The 14763-nt window shown below is 45.3% G+C and overlaps 1 protein-coding gene across 1 annotated transcript in view; it reads right to left on the bottom strand.

Moving 5' to 3' along the window:
• Positions 1-14763, bottom strand: part of LOC142151183 (venom factor-like) — a 192702-nt gene that overhangs the window by 125662 nt on the left and 52277 nt on the right.

The following is a 14763-nucleotide window of genomic DNA, read 5'->3' on the forward strand; positions in this document are numbered from 1 at the left end:
CAAAAGCTCCGTGTAAATACAAACGTTGCACCCGTGTTAGATGATTAATGCAGCAACTCTCAGATATACCTTTATGTGGATAGTATGTTAAATCCTCCTTCTGACTGTGAGGCAGTTGCTAAAGATCTTTGGTAGCTTCCATAGGAAAGGCAGCATCTCACCTGCCACAAATTAGTAGAGAAACTGCAGGGCTGTCAATCCTGCACTCTTTCAGATAAAGATGAGAACTGGTTTGAAATGAAGTCCCATTTGAATAAATGGTAATTCTCTGCCAGTTATCCGTGGCGATCAAAGGGACATAAAATCACTTCATTAGAAGATAGTGGCGGTCACAGGAAAAGATTAAAAACCTCCTTACGCGTTTCATTACCATCAGGTAACTTCATCAGAGATAGGATCTCTGATGAAGTTACTTGAAGTTACCTGATGGTATTGAAACGCGAAAATTCATTAGCAATATTCCTCTGATGAAACCGTGACTGACACGGAGAAACGCGTCAAGATATCTTCATCTAACTCTACTAATACAGCTAAGTCTAGCATTCTCTATCTATACCCCGGGGCATTCAGCTGCATTTCAAGTAAGTCAATTAAGTGGATAAAGCGGATCTACATGTTTTATTGCCTCCGTGCAGATGTCTATACGGGCCATGAAGAGTGTGTGATTACCGTACACAGATCATCTGTTACTGCTAATGCAGTCGGACAGTATGCTAATTATAACCACACTTGGCCGTTGACTATATGGCAACACCGGGAGAGCGTCTTTCTCTCTAACCGCAAGACCGCTTACTTCCGATTTATGGCAAAGGATATCCACTTGTCTAAAATTGTTTCAGCGTCTGTTTACATGTTGATTGGGCCGCTGAATGTTTGGCGAAACTAGGGGAACTTACTCATGCCCATATTAAAGACTGCCTGCGATTCATCTATGGTGAAACATTTCCATTGCCTTATTCACTGCAGCGGTTGTCTATATGCTATTTACCAATACGATATCTACATGTACTAATATCATCTTTGGATGCATACAATTAATAGTTGTTTGTAACCTCCGAGGTATAGGAGTACAATAGTGAGAATACAATCTAGTGATTAATATCTGTTATAAGAGTTTATTACTGCGCTTGCAGTGCAGTTACATTTATTGAGTATCTACTTGTATTTTACTTGTTTTAGATATACTGCATTTTAATGGAATAATAAATTATATTGTTGGATACTGTGCCACATTTTTTCTTTTTACATATGTTTATATTGACAGTTTTGGATATCTGTCTTAGGGAGCTGCGATCCATCATTACATGCTATTTTTTATGATTCATAGCGCCTGATTAATCCTTGTGTATATATTTGCTTCTAAAGGAGTTGGACTGCTTCCGCCATTGAACGAGCAGAATGAAGCTTGTTATGATGCCAGACCAAAAAGCGGAATGGAAAGCCCCATCAATAGTGAATGTTATTGTCCCTGAGAATAGATGTCACTGGCTTCAGTTCACGCCTCTTGAGGAGTGTAAATGGAGCAATGTCCTGGAAAAGTTGCAGAGAGGCATCCTCAAACGAGATTGAGTCAGTCTTGTGAGATTCCCGCAGGATCGCTTCCTTGATAGTATAATAGTGGCAACGGAGGATGACATCTCGAGGTTGGGAGGACTCTTGGGGACGAGGACAAAGGGCTCTGTGGGCCCTGTCCAGGAGAAGCTAATCCTCAGGAGTAGCAGGAGCAAGGCCGGCAAAAAGTCTTTTAAGATATTGGTCTAGGAGGAATTGATCCACCTCCTCAGGAATACCTCTGATGTGCAAGTTATTACGCCTGGCCCTATTCTCTTGATCTTCTTGTTGTTCCTGCATATGAATCATATCTTGTTGCAATCGTTGGATGTCAGTCACTGTGTCCCTGTGGGAAGAGGTAGCTTCATCCATTTTAGTTTCCAAATGGTCCGTCCTATTCCCGAGGTCTTGGAGCTCCGCCCTTAGTGAGCCTATAGCTTTTTGTACTTCTGTTTGGACCGCCTGCAATGATTTCCTTGTCTCCTTAACCTCCCGGAACAAGGATTGTAAATCTTTGGAGTCAATGGTGAGGAATCTGAGTCGTCAGAGTTGGAATGAGCTTCGCAATGTGAAGAGGAGGTGCTTGTGGTCGTTGCCTACGAAAACAAATTTCTTGAGACTCTGAGAAACATCCGGTCCACCCGTCTCCCTGCCACCCTTCGGCATTGCATACTCAAGGAGTCAGTCACCAATAGATCAAACAGGGAGGGCTGTTGTGAAGGTTTCTGTGTTTAGATTAGAAAAGAAGACATCCCCACGACTTTCCAAGCGAGAGCCCTGGCACAGGGGCTATGCGGAGCGTCGTAACTTACTCCATATCACAGCTTATATTAAAGCAGAATAATGTCCAGCCAGGTAGAGGTCCAGACCTCTCCGATTGCGAATATGTGGAAAGATGTCCAAGGAATGCTCCGACTTGTGCGCTTGAATGGAGTAAATACCCAGAGACAGGAAAAGAACGCCGTCCTGGAGATATAAGATATAAGATGACCAAATCCAGCGGAATGTTCAGGCCCTCTTTGTGGAGAACCTCTGGGGAGAATGTAGGGAGATGGGTGCTGATATTATGGTTCCTATTAACTCCTGCAGCTTCAGAGCGCACTATATGTAGATAGAGATCTGCAACTTTGGTAATAGTTGGCACTGCAATCTCTATCAGCCACTGGAGGGCAGCAGAGTATTACTGAACACAGCTTGCGACCAACTCTGTGTAGTGAGATTGCACCGAGATTGTAAGGTAGGTGCAGTACACAGGGGAGCGTTCAGCACACCTCACTGGAAATCCAAAGTCCCCGCTGCTTGTCAGATGCAAGAGCCTGCAGAAGGATGCTGCCGGCCAATAGTCCTCCAATCAGGTAAGATCAGGCGCTTTTAACTTGCCCCTGCAGAGATCTTCCAAGAGGGAGGCACTGGGAAGTCCGTGGGTCAGTATCTGGTGTTTAGGCACCATAGACACCAGAGGGGAGTCCAGGTCACCGGGTCTAGGGATCCACTTACCCCAGGAGAGGGAAGGATTGGATCATTGCAGCGCCGCCTCGCCGTACCCCCACCAGAAGTAGATCGCCGGGAGGACAACAGTCACCCAGCTCCGAGGCCTTCAAACCGGAAGTAGGCCCTTCCTCTTCCATGCCACGTCGGGCTCACCCCTCACAACTCTGCAGCCCCGGGCACAGGAGCCCACACAGGGACCGATGTCCCCAGCCACGGGGTGAGTCCCAAGATCGTGGGGTAAAGCGGGCAGTGGGACAAGCAGGTGCGGCCGAGTCCCGCACAAGGCAGCCGGGAGGTGTCCATAATGGTTGGTCTGTGGGGGCTAGTCCATCAAGGGGGCACTGAGATGCAGCCGTATCAGGGCACCACAGCCGCGTCAGATGGGCCCGCACCTCTCCCAGGCGGATCACTATGCGACCGGAGGTCCCTCCGGCAGCCACAGAGACACCTCCTCCTCCCAGATGTAATAAGGGAGAGCGGGGACTGAAATTTGGGGCGAGATCTCCTCTGCTGGAGTTTTTTTTCAGGCTCGTTGTCCGGAGCTTCTAAAAACGTGCCCGTCTAGTATGGCATCCTGGCCACGCCTCACCATCTTTTTACTTAACTTCAGTAATATCAGAACAGAGAATGGCCCAAGCCACAGAGTTGTATGAAAAGAAATGTATAGGACATGGATATCTGCTAGTCAACAGAGTAATTGGACACAGACAAGCTTGTATTTTTGTTACAATTTACATTTTAATATAACCATTAATTAATTAACCTGGACACAAATATATAACCTTAACATATTGAGAATGACTTTAAAGCGTTGCAGCTGTGATTTGTTAAACTGGGGATAATATTGTTTATTTCCCACTATCTTATTTGAGAGATTAAATAATGTTTATGAATTTTAAATGTAAATGAGAGTATATCTGTCTTCCCAACCAAGTGATTACCCTTCCCCATCTACATCAGTATGCCTTTCACCCCATAATAAAGTCTGTAATGTAAAGTGGTCTGGTTCCTTGGAATCTTGTTCCAGGCGTCTCTCTCTCTTGTGGTTGCCATCAATCTCTACCTCTGGATGTGCTATGGATAACAAGGCACCGTCAATGGAAGAAACACAAATTTGACATCACCTCTTGTCACCACAGGACCAATGTTGGACTTGTATGTGATGAATATGGAACTTGGTAATTGAATAAGATAGTGGATGGTTTCAAGCTGGGTTTGTGAGGCAAGTATGAAATGCGGGGACTAAATAGAATATTTAAGGGATGTCAGAACTAATTGCTATGGATGTCAGATATGAGTATTGAATAAATTGATGATGATTGAGTGGAATGGATGAAGGAAATGGAGAGGGTATGGAGTGGATGTGGGATGTGGAGAGGGAATGACATGAAATTGGCATTTGGGGACTGAAATGGAAAAATGTGAAACATGGTATGTGGTAATTCAATGAGATGAATGTGGATGATTTGAATGTGGAGTATGACTGGACTGGCTATCAGTTGTGGAGAATAAGTGAAATGGATATGAGGTGTGGGAACTAGTATGGAGTGTGTGGAAACTGTATGTGATGTAGAATTTATTTCCATAAGAGAGGACTCATTTGTCTCTGACAGGTCTTCAATACTTTAACTCTGGCACTTCTCCATTTGCTACACTTTTATACCTAATGGGACTAGAAGGTTCCTACAGGGATATTTTATCTACCCCATGCTAATAAGGGGATTGGAGTGTTCCTAAAAATAGTTTTGCAAATTGAGGATTATTATTGAAATAATGCACCCCTGATCTTTTAAAGTAATATATGGATTGCATGATGTGCAAATATATCTATCTATATCCATATCCATATGTATATATATATATATATATATATATATATATATATATATATATATAATGTGGTACACAATTTTAGTGGATATAGCACACATTTTAATTATTTTTAATGTATGCAATCAAGAGCAAAACGGCTTTCATTTTCCTGTTCTTTGACTTTCTATTTTAGGTGTTCAGAGCCCTTTTAACAGCACCTCCTCTTGACTGAGGCCATTATTAAATATTTTTTTTAGTAACAGCGACTTTTAGGTTTTATTGCATGTGCCTATTCATTGTAGCAAAACTTTTTGACCTCAGGAAGGCTGATGGCAGACTTATAAACCACTGACCCAACTATTACATTTAACCCAGCAAAGGAAGGGTGTCACGGGCACTAGGAGTCTTTACCCAGGGATCACCAGATGGTAGGCTTACCAGAGCAATGTAGATGGTAATAGGGTACTCTGGTAGCTGGGTGATCACGGAACATGAAATGATGACCGATGAGATGCTCAGGAAAGTCTATGACTAGCAACACTGGTAATACTGAGATAATGATACACAAGGAACTGTATGGACAAGGACACGTGAAGGTAGTCAGTGGTCTGCGATAGCAAGTTGTACCACTGCTATAGTGAGGAGGAATGTCCAACAGAAACAAGGAGGTGATGAGAGTCAGCGGTCTGCGGGTAGCAAGTTGTACCGCTGTCTGAGTGAAGGAATGGAATCCAAGTGGAGGTATCCAGGTAGTCAGTGGTCTGCGGTAGCAAGTTGTACCACTGCTATGTGAGAGGATAATGGAACAGGTGATACCGGAAACAGGGATCAGTGGTCTGACATCAGCAAGTTGTACCACTGCATATATATGTGAGGAGGTGCACGGGGGAAGACTGCAACACAGGATATACACAGGCACCTTATACACGATCCACAGTAATATGCACAATATAGGTATATATATATGTAAATGACTGATCAGGTCTGCAATCTAGAAAGTCTCTTGAAGTAGTCCAGCACAATGATAACACAGTCAATGATGGCAATAGACTCAGCGGATAGCAGACTCCAGAGAGAACCAAACACAGTCCAGCAAGATATGCAATACACAGCACAGTCAATGAGAAGTATGCATACCGTGGTTCAGCAGTAGCAGTCAGATGGGATTGCAGCGGTACCTGAGCGGCTGGAGGCCGACTGGATAGGAAGTCCCTGGACTGGAGAAGCAGCGGTCTAGCAGGTGCAGCGCACAGGTGAGTAGACCGACAGGGACACGAATCCACAGGAGTCAGCAACACGTGGAACTGGACTCATAGGAAACCCAGGAGAATGGAGATGATCCAGCAGAGGGTAGTAGAAGAGATACAAATCCAATGCTGACAGGAGGGTAGAGGCCAGTGGAACACGTGAAGGCGTGGAGAGTGGATCAGCAGGAGATGGACGATAGCGCTGACCACAGCGGCAGGACTCAGCGGCACACGGAGGTAACCAGTAGCAACCACAGGAACCAACAGCGATGGGAAACAGGAGTGCAGCGCAGGGCAGGAGCTGTAGATCACGAAGTGTAGCAGATGGTAATGAAAAGCGGCAGTCTCGAGGAAGCCACAGCAAAGATGAGATGAGAGTGTAGTGCACGGAGGCAGCGGATAGTAATCAGCTGGCAGTCACGATGTTGAACACAGGCGAGTTGCAAGCAGGAGACTGTAGTGCACAGAGGCAGCGGATAGCAGTCAGCTGGCAGTCACGATGTTGAACACAGGCGAGTTGCAAGCAGGAGACTGTAGTGCACAGAGGCAGCGGATAGCAGTCAGCAAACAGACTTGATGAGAAGCAGGTGAGTGAGGTAAAAGCTGGAGTGCACGGAGGCAGCGGATAGCAATGAGTAAACAGTCACATAGATATAAAATAACGTTGAAGTGGTGTAGAAGACTGTAGTGCACGGAGGCAGCGGATAGGAATCAGCAAACAGTCATGATGACACAGTTGATGGTAGAAGTGGTATGGAACCACAGTAGTAGAAGTGGTTAGGAAACCACAGGAATCAGCAGCACTGAATACACAAGTAATACAGGAACACCTTCAGAGACTCATGAGGAATGAGACTCCAAGATCAGGCAACGTGGTAGTGACCACAGGTGCTTAATATAGGGAGGTTGCCTGATCTGCCAATTAAGTTAAAGGGGTATACACTGAAGTATAGAAAAGGGCTGCGCATGCGCAGACCCTCAGGATGATGGACGGCCACGGTTCCTAAATGTCCGGGAAGAGGCACTCACGGTCCGGTGAGTGACAGTACCCCCCCTTTTAAAGGTGGGCACAGAACGCCTGGAACCGGGCTTGTCCGGATTTTTGGAGTAAAACTTCTTCAAAAGGGCAGGAGCATTAAGATCTTCAGCTTTGATCCAAGAGCGCTCCTCAGGACCAAAGCCCTTCCAATGAACGAGGAAGTGGAGGACTCCTCGCAAAATTTTTGCATCTAGTACCTCGGTAATCTCAAAATCCTCCTCCTGATGGACTTGAACTGGCTGCGGAGCTGAGGGAGGAGTTGAAAAACGGTTGATAATAAGAGGTTTGAGCAAAGATACATGGAAGGCATTAGAAATCCGAAGACTCTTAGGAAGAAGGAGTTTCACACATACTGGATTGATAACTTGAATGATCCTATATGGACCAATAAAACGAGGGGCGAATTTCATGGATGGAACCTTCAAACGAATATTTTTTGTGGATAACCAGACACGATCTCCAATTTTTAGTGGTGGAATAGCCCGCCTCTTCTTATCAGCGAAAGATTTATATTTGACAGATGTCTTCTTTAAACAGGTTCTAACCTGAGACCAGATATTTTTAAAGGTCTGACAAACAGTCTCCACCGCAGGAACTTGGGTGGGCGGGAGGGCAGGAAATTCCGGAAAAGACGGATGGTGACCGTAAACCACAAAGAATGGAGTTTTGGATGATGACTCATGGTACATGTTGTTATGGGCGAACTCAGCCCAAGGGAGTAACTCTACCCAGTTGTCTTGATTGGCTGATGAAAATATCCTTATAAAAGTCTCAAGATCTTGATTGACACGTTCGGTTTGTCCATTGGATTGAGGATGGTAAGAAGATGAGAGTGCTAATCGTATGCCCAAGGTTTTACAAAGGGCTCGCCAGAATCTGGACACGAATTGTACTCCTCTATCAGACACAATCTCAGATGGACATCCATGGATACGGAAGATCTCTTTAATGAAATGTTCAGCCAGGATAGACGAGGAAGGCAAACCAGACAGAGGGATGAAATGAGCCATCTTCGAAAATCTGTCCACTACCACCCAAATAGTGTTATGGTTCTTACTAGGTGGTAAGTCAGTAACGAAATCCATACTAATATGGGTCCATGGTTTGGACGGAATGGGTAGTGGTCGCAGCAACCCTGCTGGGGTTCTGCGGGAGGATTTGAATTGCGAACATAATTCACAGGAAGCAATGAACTCTTTGACGTCTCTCCTCATTGAAGGCCACCAGTAACTTCGAGAGAGGATCTCAAAAGTCTTGTGTTCACCGGCGTGTCCAGAAAAACGAGAGGCATGGAACCACGAAAGGATTTTCCTCCTTAGAGTAGAAGGCACGAGGGTCTTCCCAAATGGTAGCGTTTTGGTGGATGAAGCAGCCAGTGAGATACATTTGGGGTCTAGAATGGTATGGTTGGAAACCTCTTCTATATCAGAGGACGTAGCAAAGGCTCTAGATAAGGCATCAGCTTTTTTGTTCTTGGCAGCTGGTTTGAAGGTAATTATTAATTCAAAACGGGAAAAGAAAAGAGACCATCTTGCTTGACGAGGGTTCAAGCATTGGGCAGACTGGAGATATGACAAGTTCTTATGATCCGTGAAGATCGTCACCGGATGGCGAGCTCCCTCCAACAAGTATCTCCATTCCTCTAATGCGGCTTTGATAGCCAGTAATTCCTTGTCTCCGATGGTATAATTCTTCTCTGCGGGTAGAAGACCCCGAGAATAGAAGGCACAAGGGTGGAATTTTTGCTGTTCCGAGCGTTGGGAGAGAATAGCTCCTAAGCCCACATTAGAGGCATCTACTTCTAGGAAAAAAGGGAGTGTCACATCAGGCTGACGAAGGATTGGAGCCGAAGAGAAGGACTCTTTTAATGTTTGAAAGGCTTGAATAGCCTCAGTAGACCATTGCTTAGGATTAGCCCCTTTACGAGTCAGGGCCACAATAGGAGATGCAATGGAAGAAAAATCTTGAATGAAGCGTCTATAGTAATTGGCAAAACCTAAAAAACGCTGGATGGCACGAAGAGTAGTTGGCTGGGGCCAATGTAGTACAGCATTTACTTTGTCAGGATCCATCTTCAGACCAACTCCGGAAACAATATACCCCAAGAATGGAATCTGGGGTAATTCGAATGAACATTTTTCTAATTTACAGAACAATGAATTTTTCCGTAGCCTGGAGAGGACTTCTGCCACATGTTGGTGGTGAGAAGGCAGGTCCTGTGAAAAAATCAATATGTCGTCCAGGTAGACGACGACACATACATATAATAAGTCCCGAAAAATCTCATTAATGAAGCCCTGAAAAACAGCGGGGGCATTACATAGCCCGAAAGGCATTACCAGATATTCGTAATGCCCGTCTCTGGTGTTAAACGCCGTCTTCCATTCGTCACCGGAACGGATTCTGATTAAATTGTAAGCACCACGAAGATCCAACTTAGTAAAAATACGGGCTCCCTTGATGCGGTCAAATAGCTCAGTGATCAACGGAATGGGATACCGGTTCTTGATAGTAATGGCATTGAGTCCACGAAAATCTATACAAGGGCGTAATGATCCATCCTTCTTTTTGACAAAGAAGAACCCAGCTCCAGCGGGCGAGGTGGAAGGTCGAATGAACCCACGCTGGAGGTTCTCCCGTATATATTCAGATGTAGCTTGAGTTTCAGGTAACGAGAGTGGATAGACCCGGCCTCTGGGAGGAGTCTTGCCAGGAAGAAGATCAATCGGACAATCCCAAGAACGATGAGGAGGAAGACGTTCAGACTGAGCTTTATCAAAAACATCGGTAAATGAAGCATATTGAGGAGGGAGTCCCGGTGAAATAGCTGAAATGGAAGCTTGCTGTACCTTGAGAGGAATGACTTGGGAAAGGCAATGATGGTGACATTCAGACCCCCAAGACGTGACTTGAGGGGTGCGCCAGTCAATCTGGGGAGAGTGACACTGAAGCCATGGAAGGCCTAGGACAATCGGACTTGTCGTAACAGGAAGAATTAAAAACGATATCTCTTCATGATGCAGAGCACCAATCTGAAGGGTTACTGGAGACGTACTCTGGGTGATGAGACCGTTGATGAGACGTGATCCATCGATAGCCGTCACAGTAATGGGAGTTTTTAAGGTAATCATTGGTAGAGACCATTGATTAACTAACGATTTGGAAATAAAATTTCCTGCTGCTCCGGAATCAATCAATGCCTGTGACTCAAAGGTCTTGGTAGCAAAGGAAATAGTCACATCAAAAGCGCAGACTTTAGATTTCATAGACGATGGAGAGGACTCCAGGGACCCTAACTTCACCTCTCCAGAACTAGTTAGGGCCTGGCATTTCCCGATCTCTTAGGGCAGGAGCTGAGGACATGAGTGGAATCAGCACAATAGATACAGAGTCTATTCTTGACTCTTCGTCTCCTCTCCTCAGAAGATAACTTGGAACGTCCAATCTCCATGGGAATCACAGCGGGTGACACTGGACGAAATTGAGGGTTAGAGCGAAAAGGTGCTTTAGCAGAAGTCGTTTTCTCAGCCTCTCTTTCACGAAATCTCATATCAACACGATGGCATAGAGAGATCAAATCTTCAAGTGACGAAGGAAGCTCTTGGGTAGTCAGTGCATCTTTAATTTTATCGGAAAGCCCCTGCCAGAAGGCGGCAACTAGGGCTTCAGTGTTCCACTGAAGTTCAGAGGCTAAGATCCTAAATTGAATGACGTACTGGCCTACAGTATGAGATCCTTGTCGCAGACGGAGGATGCTGGAAGCAGCGGCGGTCACACGACCTGGTTCATCGAACACACTTCGGAATGTAGAAATGAATTTGGCACTATCTTGTAATATTGGATCGTTCCTCTCCCACAGAGGGGAGGCCCAAGCCAGGGCTTGTCCTGAAAACAAAGAGATAAGATAGGCCACTCTGGAACGATGGGTAGAAAAATTTTGAGGTTGGAGCTCAAAATGGACTGAACATTGGTTAAGGAAACCCCTACAAGTTTTGGGGTCTCCATCGTACTTTGACGGAGTAGGCAGGTGAAGCGTGGAAGCTATAGACACCTGGGATGGCAATGGGGAAACGGAGGAAAGCACAGGAGCTTCAGTAGTAGCTGTCACAGTCTGTCCAGATGTTCCTTGGGAGGTTAATGACTGATAACACTGAAGTAACAGCTGTTGGCGGGCATCCTGTTGCTCCACACGGCTAACCAGATGTTGCAGCATCTCTTTGGCGGTAGGTTCCACATCTGGGTCTGTCATGGCCTGATCTTACTGTCACGGGCACTAGGAGTCTTTACCCAGGGATCACCAGATGGTAGGCTTACCAGAGCAATGTAGATGGTAATAGGGTACTCTGGTAGCTGGGTGATCACGGAACATGAAATGATGACCGATGAGATGCTCAGGAAAGTCTATGACTAGCAACACTGGTAATACTGAGATAATGATACACAAGGAACTGTATGGACAAGGACACGTGAAGGTAGTCAGTGGTCTGCGATAGCAAGTTGTACCACTGCTATAGTGAGGAGGAATGTCCAACAGAAACAAGGAGGTGATGAGAGTCAGCGGTCTGCGGGTAGCAAGTTGTACCGCTGTCTGAGTGAAGGAATGGAATCCAAGTGGAGGTATCCAGGTAGTCAGTGGTCTGCGGTAGCAAGTTGTACCACTGCTATGTGAGAGGATAATGGAACAGGTGATACCGGAAACAGGGATCAGTGGTCTGACATCAGCAAGTTGTACCACTGCATATATATGTGAGGAGGTGCACGGGGGAAGACTGCAACACAGGATATACACAGGCACCTTATACACGATCCACAGTAATATGCACAATATAGGTATATATATATGTAAATGACTGATCAGGTCTGCAATCTAGAAAGTCTCTTGAAGTAGTCCAGCACAATGATAACACAGTCAATGATGGCAATAGACTCAGCGGATAGCAGACTCCAGAGAGAACCAAACACAGTCCAGCAAGATATGCAATACACAGCACAGTCAATGAGAAGTATGCATACCGTGGTTCAGCAGTAGCAGTCAGATGGGATTGCAGCGGTACCTGAGCGGCTGGAGGCCGACTGGATAGGAAGTCCCTGGACTGGAGAAGCAGCGGTCTAGCAGGTGCAGCGCACAGGTGAGTAGACCGACAGGGACACGAATCCACAGGAGTCAGCAACACGTGGAACTGGACTCATAGGAAACCCAGGAGAATGGAGATGATCCAGCAGAGGGTAGTAGAAGAGATACAAATCCAATGCTGACAGGAGGGTAGAGGCCAGTGGAACACGTGAAGGCGTGGAGAGTGGATCAGCAGGAGATGGACGATAGCGCTGACCACAGCGGCAGGACTCAGCGGCACACGGAGGTAACCAGTAGCAACCACAGGAACCAACAGCGATGGGAAACAGGAGTGCAGCGCAGGGCAGGAGCTGTAGATCACGAAGTGTAGCAGATGGTAATGAAAAGCGGCAGTCTCGAGGAAGCCACAGCAAAGATGAGATGAGAGTGTAGTGCACGGAGGCAGCGGATAGTAATCAGCTGGCAGTCACGATGTTGAACACAGGCGAGTTGCAAGCAGGAGACTGTAGTGCACAGAGGCAGCGGATAGCAGTCAGCTGGCAGTCACGATGTTGAACACAGGCGAGTTGCAAGCAGGAGACTGTAGTGCACAGAGGCAGCGGATAGCAGTCAGCAAACAGACTTGATGAGAAACAGGTGAGTGAGGTAAAAGCTGGAGTGCACGGAGGCAGCGGATAGCAATGAGTAAACAGTCACATAGATATAAAATAACGTTGAAGTGGTGTAGAAGACTGTAGTGCACGGAGGCAGCGGATAGGAATCAGCAAACAGTCATGATGACACAGTTGATGGTAGAAGTGGTATGGAACCACAGTAGTAGAAGTGGTTAGGAAACCACAGGAATCAGCAGCACTGAATACACAAGTAATACAGGAACACCTTCAGAGACTCATGAGGAATGAGACTCCAAGATCAGGCAACGTGGTAGTGACCACAGGTGCTTAATATAGGGAGGTTGCCTGATCTGCCAATTAAGTTAAAGGGGTATACACTGAAGTATAGAAAAGGGCTGCGCATGCGCAGACCCTCAGGATGATGGACGGCCACGGTTCCTAAATGTCCGGGAAGAGGCACTCACGGTCCGGTGAGTGACAAAGGGGTTCTTTACAGTAAGGGCAGTCAAGATATGGAATTCATTGCCAGGGAAGGTTGTGATGGCAGATTCAATAGATATGTTTAAGAAAGGGTTAGACAAATTTATAGCGGAAAAGTGTATCCAGGGATACGACCGTTAATTAAAATGAAGGATAGTAGTGGATATAGGCTAAAAATAGGACTGCAATATTGAGTCTGGGGGGATTTTCACAATTGAAACAGATTGGCGGTTGCTTACTTTGGATCAATTTCAAATATAAGTGCAGGATCGCAGGAGATCCAAAATAGGGTGAACTTGATGGACTGGTGTCTTTTTTCAACCTCATCAACTATGTTACTATGTTACGATGTAAACAAGAGCTTGTAATCTACAAAGGTAAATAATGTTAGTTTCCCAAGACACTTTAATGTAAAGCTTTTAGGGAAAACCGAGCCCACCCGAACTAAGGGGATCCGAGTAGGCTCGCGAGCCTCTGAATCGAGGCAAAACGTCATTGTTGTGTTGTCGGTTCTCGCAGGTTTTGGATTCCAAAAGCACCTCCCTCCCTTGGAGATCCAGCGCCATTGTTCACACAGAAACAGGGGTGGTAGCACTTGACAAAGATTGTCTGGAAATGGCTGGAAATTAATGTTATTGAGGTTAATAATAATGTAGGAACAAAAAAATTGCCAAATTATGTGGTTTTAGAACAAAATAGGGATTTTAGAAAAAAATAGGGATCCAAAACCAAAACACACCGGGGGGGGTTTTGTCAAAACCAAAACATGAAGTTAATCCAGATGCAAAACCAAAACACGGGGGTCAGTGAACATCTCTACTTTAAGGTGGTACTATTTTTTATGCATATTGATTTCAGCTAGGGTCACTGTATCATTAAAGAAAACTATAGATTGCAAGCTCTTTTATAGAATGGAATGGTTGGGTGAGGGATTTACTACCCCCAGATATAAGGTCACCCCTGCTAATTGTACAAAAAATAAACACAAATAGCTTTAAAAAAATAAATCTTGAACAGTTCCACGCCTGCTGTTTCACTTTGTAAATCCCTACACCAGAATCCAATTCAAATGACTCCCAACAACACTACCCCTTCATATATCTCAAATCTCATATCAAAATACTCTCACTTATCTAGATCTATCTTTGATCAGTACCTCTCATCTCTGGTAACCACCTTTCACTCTTGCCTACAATACTTCTCCCATGCTGCTGCCCCTTTTGGAATTCCCTACCAGCCTAATCAGACTCTCCCAAGTTTTCAAACTCTCTCTGAAAACCCATCTCTTTAATAAATCTTACGCTATTCATATATATACTACACACACTAATGCAATCTCACTACTTTGCCAATGATCGTTTTGAGCTACCTTTGCTCCTCAGTTGTGTCATCTTTCAATTAGAATGTAAGCTCTCTTTACCCTCATGTCTGTATTTATTTACTCTACATTATATG

Source organism: Mixophyes fleayi, chromosome 4, assembly GCF_038048845.1.
Source record: "Mixophyes fleayi isolate aMixFle1 chromosome 4, aMixFle1.hap1, whole genome shotgun sequence".
NCBI lineage: Eukaryota > Metazoa > Chordata > Amphibia > Anura > Limnodynastidae > Mixophyes > Mixophyes fleayi.